The sequence below is a fragment of the Pseudopodoces humilis genome, chromosome 9 (assembly GCF_049639895.1).
Source record: "Pseudopodoces humilis isolate 2021_Gansu_Grassland_sample_001 chromosome 9, ASM4963989v1, whole genome shotgun sequence".
Taxonomy (NCBI): Eukaryota; Metazoa; Chordata; class Aves; order Passeriformes; family Paridae; genus Pseudopodoces; species Pseudopodoces humilis.
In genome coordinates, this window is record NC_142208.1 from 29,670,969 (window position 1) to 29,684,126 (window position 13,158).

The window sequence follows — 13,158 nt, forward strand, 5'->3', positions numbered from 1 at the left end:
TTGGATCAGAGATAATGGCAAATAAAATAAATAAATAAATAAATTTAAAAAGGAAGTGTTTAACATCATTAATAAGAAGGGATGCAACTGCTTCCTATTTTAGTCTTCCTGTTGAAAAAAACCTTACACACCCTATCATTACAATATAGCTACACCTATCAAGTGATATAATTTCCTTTATTGTTTCCTGCCCTTAATATTATTAACCAGTTGTCTGTTATTATCCAACTGCTGCCTTTCACTGCAGAAGTAGTTTCATTCCATAGAGACCAAAGTAATTCCTGCACGTAGAGACTTTATGTAAAGGGGGAATGGGTAAATTCATCAGCCTAAATTTAGGAGTAACAAGTCTTGGTTTTAAGTTCTATAAACCAGAAACTTTCTGGAAATTATATTTACCTTACAATAAAGAAATGCAGTACTTTATTTCACCCTTCATCAGTCTAATGCTTTGTGCCATTTCTGGGTAAACCAGTTTGAAAATCTTACTTCTACAATGGTCATCAATGTGCTTATGTTTTAAGGGCTATTTTCTCAGTTAACATAAACTAGCATAACTCAGCCAAAGTCAAAGTGCTATTGACTAACTAAGTGAAGATTTATGTTTTAAAAAGTCAATTCTGCAATAAGTTTGTGATCCAATTTTCAAGACTATTAAAACTGGCCAACTGTTCCAAAGCATATGGCCACATATGAGGACAGTCAGTGTGCTACTAAGAAACAGGTGAGGTCAAGGGAAAACTTTTTCTCCTATTTTTCTTGCTATTTTTAAGAAACTCCTTTTTCTACAATAGGGATGAAATAAAATTTTAAACATGTTCTAGACCTTTGTGACTGCAGAAGCATTTTATGTTTTTAATTGTTACTCAGGGTGTTTATTTAATTAATTATTCATTATAATTAATAATAAGGAATAGATTTGTAACAAAGAACTGGGAGGGGTATTATTTATGCAAGGATCTACACTTACTCCTTTTCCTTTCCATAACTTGGCTGCCCAGAGCCTGGCTTCTGGAACCTGTGCTGTTTCTGCACCACTGCCTAAGGTTTATTTGGGGAGGGGAGGGAGAAGGACTGCTAATGATCTCCCAGAGATAAATGAAATTGCTGATTTAGTCAAGCTCATTCTTGACCTTGACACAAGATGGGACAGGCAAAGGGAAGAGCTCAAAATAGAGTAAGTGTAAGAAAGGAAGATCAAACGAAAGCTCAGGTCTGGCCAAGACCCCCCCTACATTCAGCTAACACCTGGCTGAGTTGGAAAACATGACCAGCCCAACCTTCCTGTAGGAGCCGATTGAAGCTGTCAGCTCCCGGCTTGTCACCCACTGCATCAGGAGGCCCCTGGGCTGCCACAAGAGCCCTAATTAGGCAGAAATGGCACTTCGGCAACTGACCCGCCAGGACCTTTGGCAAAGCATTTAACATCATTAGTTAACATTTTTATTAAAAAAAGTGTGAATGTAAATGAACAGCCAATGCATTTCAATAGGGTTTGTCGGTGGCATTGCATGCCCCCCCACTCTCCCAACCACACACACACTTTTTTGCATGAATAGTTCACTTGTTTTCTCTAAAGGGGGATGGGGACGTAGAGACTGTTTTTCAAAGGGAACGAGACATGTTCAAAGCAGAAGCAAGGTCTTAAACAATCAGACACAAACTCTTGCCTTTTGGGAAGAGTGTTGGGGAGTGAACAAACTGCTAAATGCAATCCTACCTGCAACATGCCTAAGGGGATGTCTGAGAGGGAAAGCAGGCATAACCCACACCCGAGCACAGAGATACAAAAATCACATGTTCATCTGATTGTTCTAAGGGTATTCATTGTGTTCTTGTTCTTTTCTGTTACATCCAAGAATAGGTGCCTAATCCAGTAAGCCTGCAACCCTTTGCCACAGCTATCAAATACTACAGCAACGTAAAAGAATGAACATCTAAGAATATACTGTCCTCCTCTTTCTTTGTAATTTCTTTATTCATTGCACATTACCTTTGACAGAAGATTACCAAAAAATACTACTCAAGCATATTAGCAACCTACCTTAATTAAGTCCCTACTAGCAGCAGTTTATCTGTGAAAAGTTATTTATTCATACAGAAGAGTATGCAGCCTTGAGGCAGTTTATTAGGGCTCCATTTTTTCTCCAGGTTATTTAACTGGACAGTTTCTATAAATTATCAACACCTGCCCAAAATCCTGGGACAGATTTTGGAAATAAGAAACATATGAAAATCAAATTATTACAAATATACTTCCTAATAAAGAACTGGACAGGACTTGGAACTTGTACTGACCTGTGATATTTTATGTGTGCTTCCTATGAACATCCACCAATCCAGGTAACTTTTATTTTCTTTGAACGTATTATCTCCTTCTTCCTCCAACAGAAGCTACAAAATTCATCACTAGGGCTGATTCTTTAGTCAAGATAAACATCCTATTACCCCAGATTTTGGAATTCTCTCCCTCAGTCTATAACAGACATATGTTACCAGCAACACTTTTTTTCCAACAAAGAAAAGATTTTTTTATTTGTTAGGAAATCATTACAATCTATGTACATTCCATTACATTCTATCTACATTCTAGCTACATGGCCTACCACTTATACTTTCTAAATAAAGTACAAATGTAAGAAGAGATTAAAACAGATCTCTCACAATTTAGGACTCAGGTACTGAAGATACTGATTCAAAACCCACTCATCAGTCTTTCTCTGAAGCCCATGGAAGTTTATCCTTTTTCTCAGAAGCACATTTTAAAAAATGAAATGATAATCACATTGGCCTACCCAGAGATTCCAGTCCCTGACAGTTTCCAAATAATGTACATGCCATATCAGGAAAAAAAAAAACCCAAACCCAAAACTTGGCTGTGCATCTCTCCTGGTCTGGGCCGGGCCAGAGCTCATTTTCTTCCTAGTAGCTGGCACAGTGCCGTGTTTTGGATTTAGCATGAGAATAATGCTGATAATACACTGATGTGTTTAGTTGTTGCTGAGTAGTGTTTACTCTAAGTCAAGGACTTTCAGTTTCCCATGCTCTGCCAGTGAGGAGGTGATCAAGAAGTTGTGAGGAAGCACAGCCAGGATATGAGCCCAGGTTGCCAAAGGGATACTCCACACCACAGAACTGGAGGGAGTTGGCCAGGAGCCACTGGTCACTGGAGGAGATAGGCAGGGTATGGGTCAGTGGATGGCAAGAAATTGCACTGTGTATCACTTGTTCGTCTTTCATAAATGCTCTGGGATCTATAGATTATGTCAGGTAAATTCTTACTCTCTGTGTCTGTGTATCTATACACAAACAAGTGTTTGCACTCTCTTTTTAAACAAGTGTGTGTAGCCTTTGAAACAACATGGAATTCTAGATATACATTTTTAAATCATAATACTAAGTTTAGAAATCCATTTAAGATGCTTGGCTTGATCTTTTGACTCAGCTGTTGACAGCAGGTGAGCAGGTAATTTTGGCAGCATTGAAATAACTTTTGCCAGTGAATTAACAAAACCAAAATCCATGTCTTTCTTTCTAGAGCAGAAATAAGATGAGATAGATATTTTTAAAATTTATTTGCTAATGATACTCATCTGGTGACTTGTCTAGCCTCATGATGTAGGTTTTTAGCTTGAAAGCAGTATTAGAAAAAAAATAAAATAAAATAAAAATAAATCTAAAAATCCTTGGGAATTGCTCCAAAAGCAGAATCATACAAAGCTCAGAAAGTTGGTAACTGTAAAGAGCCTATATGTGACCCCTTTTCCCATCATACGACTATTTTCCAGTCTAGTTCTTAAATATGGCTTCTCCTCTCCCGCTGGGAACTCGAGGGTTGGGTGAAGGGAGAGAGAGGTGACAGCTTATTGAAAAGCCAGTGCTCCCTGCCTAGTTTTGGCACATTTTCTGCAGGTGCCTCGCACTATAGCCACAATAGGCTCTGGAAGAGAGGATTCAGACCTGTCAACAGCTACAGGAGGCAACCGCACGGCTTTGTCTTCCAGGCTAACTTCATTGTCTGCTGCTCCGAACCCGGCAGCACAGGCACCCGTTAATGAGATGAGCCCCTTTTCCCTCCGTTTGTTCCTCCCTCTGTTTCTCTTGCCTTTCTGTAATGATTTAACTTGATCGCATTGGTTGCTTTCTAGTGCGGATTGCTCCAACAATCAGATAAGATAATTGCCTGTAGAAAACTGCACAGCAACAACTATTACTTCCTTTGCTGAAAATGTCAGAGCAATTGAAAGCTCTTAGTGAAGTTCAAGAACAAGGAGGCAAAGAGGCAGCTCCTATATAGGTACCTCTCTGTGTATATTTAGCAAGTTTGCAGTGGCCAGCTCTCCTGGGTGATCTTGCTTTGTAAGCAACATTTTGAGCATACTTTATATTTTCATGACTTTTAAAACAACCTAAGCAATGTAAACATACACACCAAGTATTTCTCACATTTACTTCAGCTTTGGACTGAATTTTATAGAATTGCCTGGTTTGCATTTTCCCTCAGTTCCTATTCAATTTCTAGAGACCAAACTAATGCAATTTCTTATTAATCTTAAAATTTAATCTTAAAATATTGTCTTCATACAAAAGTTTCTGAGGTGAAATGACAGCTGAGAGAAAAGTGACATACCAAGAGAAGGTCATTTAAATATTGCACTCCAAATATAATACAATTAAAATACCAGAAATAGTTTGGGCCACTATTTAATTCACTTCTTCACCTGAAACACACACTGTCACTGCCAAAAACCACGTGATGTTATGCCCTGATGAACAATTCAAGAGCACAGACACAATGTTTTTTATCACTAAAGTATACAGGCTTTAGAGATTTTCTATGACATCAAGATCTCCATTTATTTGAATGACAGGACAAATAAGCAAGAAAAAAAACCACACATGCAAAAATTTACTCAGAGCACAATTGGAAAAACTGCACAAAACCTCATCCTTTATCCTTTTCCATTTCCCATTTTTCCTGTACTGCATATGCACTGTCAAAAATAATACACCATCACATAGCCATAGCCATCAATTCTTTTTACTGTGAATTTCATAAAGAATAAATAGCTTTTGAAAGCTTCTTAGAGTTCTGTGAAAAGAGTAGAGAGCTGAATCAGCAGCTGGATCATTACAGGCTATTCATATGCTGAGTTGCTGAGGAGCCAACATAGGGAAATTCCTTATTCTTTGGAGAGGAATTCCAACATAGGCAGCTGTATGACAGTTGTTTTTTGTAGCATCATGGAAGTACAGCACTCAAATCAGTGACTGATACCAGGAGAGATACAGGCTCCAGTCTTGCAATTTTATTCAACCAAACTCACACTAGTTTATGTAGAGAACCAGATGTACACCACATTGGATGTTTCAGAAGCTGAACACTATTTTAGAGCCAATTTCATGGTTACATTTAGCTATGTAAAGCTATGTGCAGAAGGACTTGCTCCTCAAATACTTGAATTAATCATAGTGTGAGTATCCAATTAAACTAAGCATTGATTTCTGAAGTCCATTTTATAACTTATTCTGAATTACTTAGAGGCTTTTGCTAGATGATAAGTTTTGCAGTAGTGAAGTAAAAGGATTCTGTAGATATGAAATACAATTTCCTCTTATTTTTTTCATGACTATAGTTTGAAAACTAGATCATTGCAAGAGGCATTTTTTTTTTTTTTAAATAGTGCCATAACTTGTTTGTCAAAATTGAAGTTGAAATTTTACCTAAAACTTCAACATGAAGAACTGTCATACAGGAAACTGAGAGTAACTGATGTCTCTTTGTGTCTGAAGCTTAGGCTAGCAGTCTGACTCTGGAGCCCTTGACACAAACTCACACTTCTGTGAGTGTGTTCCAGAAAAGCTGGAAGTGGTAATTGCTACTGATGCTTGTCCTGAAACAATTTGGCCTTTGAATGAACTCCCATTACAGGGCAGACTGGTGCAGGAGCTTCACAAACACTTCATGACAGTCCTGAAAAAATGACTCTTTATAAGTAGAAAACACAAAAGAAAAGCTCTGCTATCTTCTGACAAGGAGCCAGGGAATTTAAGATGTTCCTGTGCTCTTTTTCTTGATTCTTATCCTCACAGAATATGGGTAGAATTAAAGCAAAATTGAGAGCCATGCTGTTTATTAAGATGTTTTGCTGCAAGCAGGCAGTAATCCATCTCAGATTCAAGCCTAAAACCTTTCCACTTGTAGATCATATGCTTGATATACACATGAGGTGAGGAGTAGATGATGCAATAGCCCTTTGTGGATTTAAGCTTGTAAATGCCAGGATACCATTTAACTTTTAAAATAAAGCAATAGTAAGCACTTCTCAAAATCATTTCATTGTGTCACCTACTTAGCCATAGAATGTTCTAGTTTATGTGTGATGGACTGCTTCTCTTCCTCATGCATGGAGCAGGGAACTGAGAATTAATAAACCAGCACAGTCAAAAAAACCGAAGGTTTTACACTCTGACAAAGACAACTGTGTACATTTGATACTGCTCTTGGCTTCATCACTGAACATCAGCAATTGACAAAAAAGACATCTTCTTTTTTTGCTGAGGAACATGATGAATTTTAAGATATTTGGGCACATTAGGTGTAGTGATTGTTTTCTGGTTGAAGCCTGATGAGTTTTACACACAGTCCTTCTCATTGCTTTAGGTGCATTTCACAAAACATACAAATGCAAATTTATTATCTTCTTCCTGTTCTACAGGTCTTCTGTCAAAAACCTCTTTTTCTCACTCCTCCCCTCATGTTGTTTCATTAGCTATTTGTAAGAAATGGAGATTAGAAAGCAGAAGATCTGTATAAAGTTAAAGGTACATTCCTATCTGTGCAACAGACAGCGAGTAGACAATATTTTCAGTGGATAACAAGCATATTTTCTAATAAATAATACATCCTGACAGAAATCTGACACTGAATTCTATTCTTCAGCACAATTCCAGTTACGCTCCACTGAACCATAACTTTTCTTACACTAATATAATGAAATACACCATATCAATACACCATAACCAAACAGGGTTGTACAATTCCATCAGTGCAATTAATGCAAGAAAGAGAAGGACTTACTGGAGTGAGTCCTGTGCAAGGCACAGAGATGATTAAAGGGTTGCTGTGTCTTTCATAATGGGAGAAGCTGAGACAGCTGGAACTCTTCAGTTGGGGAAAGAGAAGGCTCAGGGGGCTCTCATCAATGTGTATAAATACTTGATGGGAGGGAATGAAGAAGAGAAAGCAGACTCCTCTTGGTAGATCTCACTGGCAAAACAAGAAGCAATGGGCACAAATTTTAAAATAGCACATTCAGTGTAAGACAAGAATATAATTTTTGCCATAAGTGCAGTCAGACACTGGAGTAGGTGGCCAGAGAGGTTATGGAGTCTCCCTCTGGGGACATTCCAAACCTCACTGCACATGGTCCTGGGCAACCTGCTTGAGTGGACACTGCCTGAGCAGGTGAGACGGAGTAGATGATCTCAGAAGGACTCTTCCAACCTAAATGATTGTGACTCTGTAATTTACATCATAGGATAGCTTCAGGAAAGAAAGATCAAGTTTTGTGAAAATTCATTTGAAAGTTGTACCCTTGTGCTCTAAGAATCTGACATGCTGTGTTAATATTAGACAGCATTTTCTTCTAAAAGTCATCATGTTAATTACCCTATTTATTTAATAGAGTTTCAGTTGTTCAGTTGAACCAAAAATATTTTCCAAAACCAAGCCACATTCAGAAGTAGAATATTTCTACATTGGTCCATATGTGTTTGAATTTAGAAGAACTTTTATCAGTGTCTGAAGATAATGAATGCAGGTTTTGTATTAGAAACATTCAGTATCTCTGTATTTGTATCAGCCACTTAATTTTAGAATTATCTTTGCTTAATTTTAGAAAACAGAGATATTTGAAATCTGAACTAATCCCTTCTGTGCAAATGCACCATGCCTGGTTATTGCTTCAAGAGTCACATCTCTTCCAAAACACTACAAACCCACCAGACTGACCTCATGGTCATGGAACTCTTTAATTTCCAGCCTTTCTGTCAGAAATGCTTTGCATTTACAAGTGTCATCGATTTTCAATACAAGTCAAAGGTGCACAAGCTCACTCAAAATCTTCTGCTTTGAGACAAGCCACACAACGAGCTTCTAATGGGATTCTCTCAGTACAAAAAATTTAGAAAACCAGTATTTTATGGATGAGTACACCCCCAAGCACTAATGCCAGTCAATAGATTCTTTTCCTACAAAATAAGGTATATTTCATTGCATAAGCTGGATGTCATTCAAACATATGTCTGTCTTATATGGAACTGTTAATATTATGAATTCTTCAGAAGTCAGACTTTGAAAAGCTTTTCGGTTTTCAATCACATCTCACTTTAAAAATGTACACAGAGTATGTAAGATCATTATTTCATTTTCTTCTTTTTTTTTTTTTTTTTTTAATTAACTAAATTAAAATGAGTCTTGAAGTGAAGAAAACAAAGATAACAACAGAAATAGGGGAATGCAGGGAATTATGCCTCCACAGCTCACACAGCATTACCCTAGCCCCAGGGTAACTATTTAAAACTTGTCTGTAGCAAAGAAGGGATCAAAATGGTTATAAATGTCATATGATTTTCATAAAATATCTGAAAATTTTGCAGAGTTGCCTAAAAATACTGTAACAGGAGGCAAGTTTTTTTTAAAAAACACAAAACCAAGAAAAAAACACAAACATATTTTTGAATTAAAGAAACCTAAATTAGTGAAATGGAAGAAATGAAGTCAGTTATAAATTCATATGATCTTATGGGCTTATCATGAAATGATAGTCAAGCTTTTGCTCCAGATGGTGCAATAGTGCTTGTGACATCCACTTTGAACTGCAATCTAGTTATGTGTCAAGCAGGAGAGTCCATTATTCACTGCATCAGTGCTGGGGAAAGAAGGTTAAAAGTTCAAGACATGCCCCAAGTGATTAAGGTTGTAAAAATCAGGAGATATACCATGGGGAAAAAAATGCCACTCTTCCTTTTCTTCTATACTCAGTTTGTTCCCCACCAAAAATGTGTTTAAGCAAAAAAACCCCAAAAAAACAACAAACAAAAAACCAGGATGATGCGGGAATACCACAATTCCCTACAGTAATGTACAAATTATCTTTTTATTTGAACTCCTTAAACCATTCTGCTACCAGGTTAATTTTACCTAGAAAGAAGCACAAAGGCTTCTCTTAAAATCTGTGCACAAGTTACAGGACTTGAGAACTCAGTTAACACTTTCTCACTCATTGTGATATTCTTTTCAGCAATTACATACTTGTAACTAACTCAGATTTCAAACTTTATTTTTCATGTGCCCCACAGATCACCAGTTCATCTGCACGAGTCAGGCTCCACTTCTGAGTCATGCAAACCTTTGCTCTGCTAAGCAGTAACATAACCCAGAAATTGCTTCTCACCACCCCTGACATTTCTGCATTTGGAACTGCAAGTGCCGCTTCTCCAATACTTGTGCAAATTTAGTTTTCTAATTCAATATAAAAAGAAGATGCAAAACCTGAAAGGTGAAGTTAAAAGCGTTTCAATTAAAAAGATATCTTCTGCAAAATTCTTCATAGTGAGGGTAATAAATGGAAAATATTACAAAAATAAAGGTGCTTTACTGCTCAGAACCTTTGAAAAGGTAAGAAGTAATTCTTTTCAGGAAGGTCTCTTCTCTCAACGAATAGAAAAGAGTAATTCCATTGTAATAAATTTTCTGTCTGCCATTTTCTCTGTGTTTATCTCTGATCCTGACTGCACATTTGTATAAACTGTATTATGTATTATGAGTTATAAATGTATTATGGCCACATTGCTGCATCCTCTTTGAAATTAAGTCAATACCTCAAATGCAGTAACTGATGTATTAGCACAAATTTTCATGTAAAGAAAATACTGAATATGAATTTCACAAAGCCTGAAAACATTCAGATTCTGTATATATTTGTAAGTGTGTTAACATTTGAGTGGGATATTGACAATGCAGACAAAAATCTCTGTAATCCATCACACTGGGGTCCTTGAACTATGTAGGATTAGGAATGCCCTAAAGTTCACAACAGTTATTTCAAAATGCACACACAAAGAAATCCTGTAGCAAACTCCTAATATCCAAGACTAAACCTAGCATTCATCAATAACCTGTGCATTATATTAAAAAATCTACACATTACAAAATCCATCTATATCCCACAAATTTGAAGACAAAATTCTGTAAACTCAAAACTCAGCTCAAAAACTTGTCTTTAAATACTGTGTGTTCCAAATCACCTTTGGAGTTAGAATGATAAATCAAAGCCTGTGAGCTCTCACCCTGCAGTTCAGCGGGCTCCTTTGGCCAAGGCCAGGCTCACCCTCGCACAGCAGGAGCTGAACAGACCCACAGGAAGGATCCTCAAAGTTTAGAAAGAAATTAGTACTAAAGCCCACTCAACTTGAAGTAACCATTGGAGCGGAGAATGATTACTCAAGGCAAATGAACTCTCATATGAGTACTTGGGGAATTAAAATAATAGTGCTGGGGGAGTTGGGGGAAGTCTTAAATAATTATTAGAAATTTCCAAATATGCAATATGTAGATTACTTAAGTTCTTGCAAGTTTTATCTAGACTAAAAGTCTAATCAAAATGTTGTGTTCAGCCATGTCTAAGGACAGAATCTTTTGTTTAATCTAATACATAAAGTTATATTTTGCTTTGTTACTGGAGTTTTTTTCTTTAGAGGATATAAAATATTAAGAATAAAAAGAAACACTGCAGAAGCATTTTAGATATAAAAAGAAAAATAATTAAAAAGCCTTTTTTTAAAAAAAAAAATTAAAATGCCTCAAAAGCAATAATATATCTGTAGAAGAGAATTTGTATCACCAAGGTAAAAAGACAATCCTGATTTTATTGGAAATGTCATGCAGTTTTTATATACTGAGAGCTGACTTGTCAGTGGAATGAGCACACATTACTCCTCTGTGAAATCCTGCAAGAACACAGATGGCAGTGAGACCATGATCTTAATTGATTTAAGAGTCAAGTTTATATCTTTAAAGACGCATTTTAGAACAGCAAAAAGCAAATCCTTCATGCGACCCTTAAGCACGTGGTATTATACTTGGGTTTAGAGCATGCCTGATTAGCACTGTGTATTTATACCCAAAGGAGATGCACATGAAAAAGGGAACACACATAACACAGTATCATAAACAAGGAAAAGCTGATCATAATTTGTTTATTGGCACAAGAGTTATAATCAAGGCTCGAGGTGAGAAAAAATTCCATACACTTGCTGTCAAAAGAAACATGACCCATTTCTCTATGAAACCAAAAGAAGAGGCAATCTAGAATATTTGGGACAAAATCTGTTGAGAAGACACCAAAATGTGATGTCACCCCTAGGAATGTCGTGATTGCAACCATACAGATGGGGTTTTAATGTATATGTTGATGTAAATGAAGTATATTCACTGTTTAAAACCAAAAAAAACAACCTACTACAGGGTGTCATTTGTACCCAGTCATTTTTCAAAGGCCAGAGTTACACCAATCACAGGCTTTTTCTCACTGGGTCTGTTCCTTGGCTCTTGCTACATATACTTTGATTAAAGAGTTTTTAATTACACTTTAGCCTGTTAGCACCATGGGGCCAATAAAACTAAGAGAAATAGAACTAAATTCTTTTCATTCAACACAACTGGTAACTAAACACCAATTAATTACACCCACACAAGCCTAATGAAGATAATGGGGTTGCAGAGAGTTCATGGATGGTATGAAGTGGCTTGTGGTATCCTAACCTTAATCAGTTAACTACTTTGTAATAGGGAGGATCACAGGATAAGCCACCCTCTTTCTACATGCTTACAATTACTATTACTGTTAATGGAAATTACATGGCCATACAGATAATTCATGTAACATTCACTTGATCAGGAAACAAAAATTAAAAATACTTGAGGGGACTCCCTGCTAGTATTTCCAACAGTTTATTGAAAACAACAGTGCAGGGTTATTAAATGAGTGTCATTCTGCTTCATCTCATTGCTTCACTTAAGGCAAATCTGAAGGATTTCTTCCAGGGAGGGGGCATCCACAGCATCTCTGGGAAAGCTGTGCCAGTACTTCACAGTAAAGAATTTCTTTGTAATATTTCATCCATATCTGTTTTGGTTTAAGGCCATTGCCCTTTCTTCTATTGCTTACACCTTGTAAAAAGCATCCATCATTCTTACAGGGAGCCACTTCAGGTGCTGGCAGGGCTCTAGAGTTCCCCTGGAGCCTTCTCTTCTCTAGGCTAAACAATGACAACACTCTCAGCCTGTCTTCAAAGAAGGGGTTCTCCAACCCTCTAAGGATCACAGCTGCTCTCCTCTGAACTCATTTTAACAGGCCTACATCCTTCTTATGCTGGGGCCCCCAGACATGGATGTAGTGCTCCAGGTGGGGTCTCAAACAATGGACTAGAGGGTCACAATCAGCTCCCCTGACCTGCTGCTCCTCACTCCCTTCCATGCACCCCAGCCCTTGGGCTGGAAGCACAGATTCCCAACTCAGGCTGAGCTTCTCTTCCATCCACACCCCAAGTCCCCTGAACCCCTGCCCCGCTCAGCTTCCTGTCCCCTGCAAACACCATGCTCAGGGGGAGCCCCATCCACTCTCTGTGTCACTGGCAAAGCCATTCAAGAGTCCCGGGGCCAAGGGCAGAGCCCTGAGGGACACCCTTCATCCCTGGTCTCCACCTGAACGTGGAGCCACTGACCAAACTCCCTGGCTGTGTCCATCTGGCCAGTTCCTCGTGCCCCACATAGCCCACCCTCCAAAGCTGGGGCTTGAGGTGTCATGTGGCACCATGTCCAAAGCCTCACAGGGCTCTGGACACATCAGCAGTGTCAGAGACTGAAAAGTTACAGGTAATGACTTAAACATTGTTATGTGAAGGAGTTTTCCCCATTATGGCAAAATTGTATAAAGAGGCTAAGACCGCTCAAGACCAACCCTCCTCCACCTGACTGCAACTTTGGGCTGTGACTTAAGCTGCCTAACAGAACTCGAGATACGATAAAGATGACACTACTGTTCAATTACCTCTGGTCTAGGGACAAGGAAAAAGACTAAGGGAGAACAATAT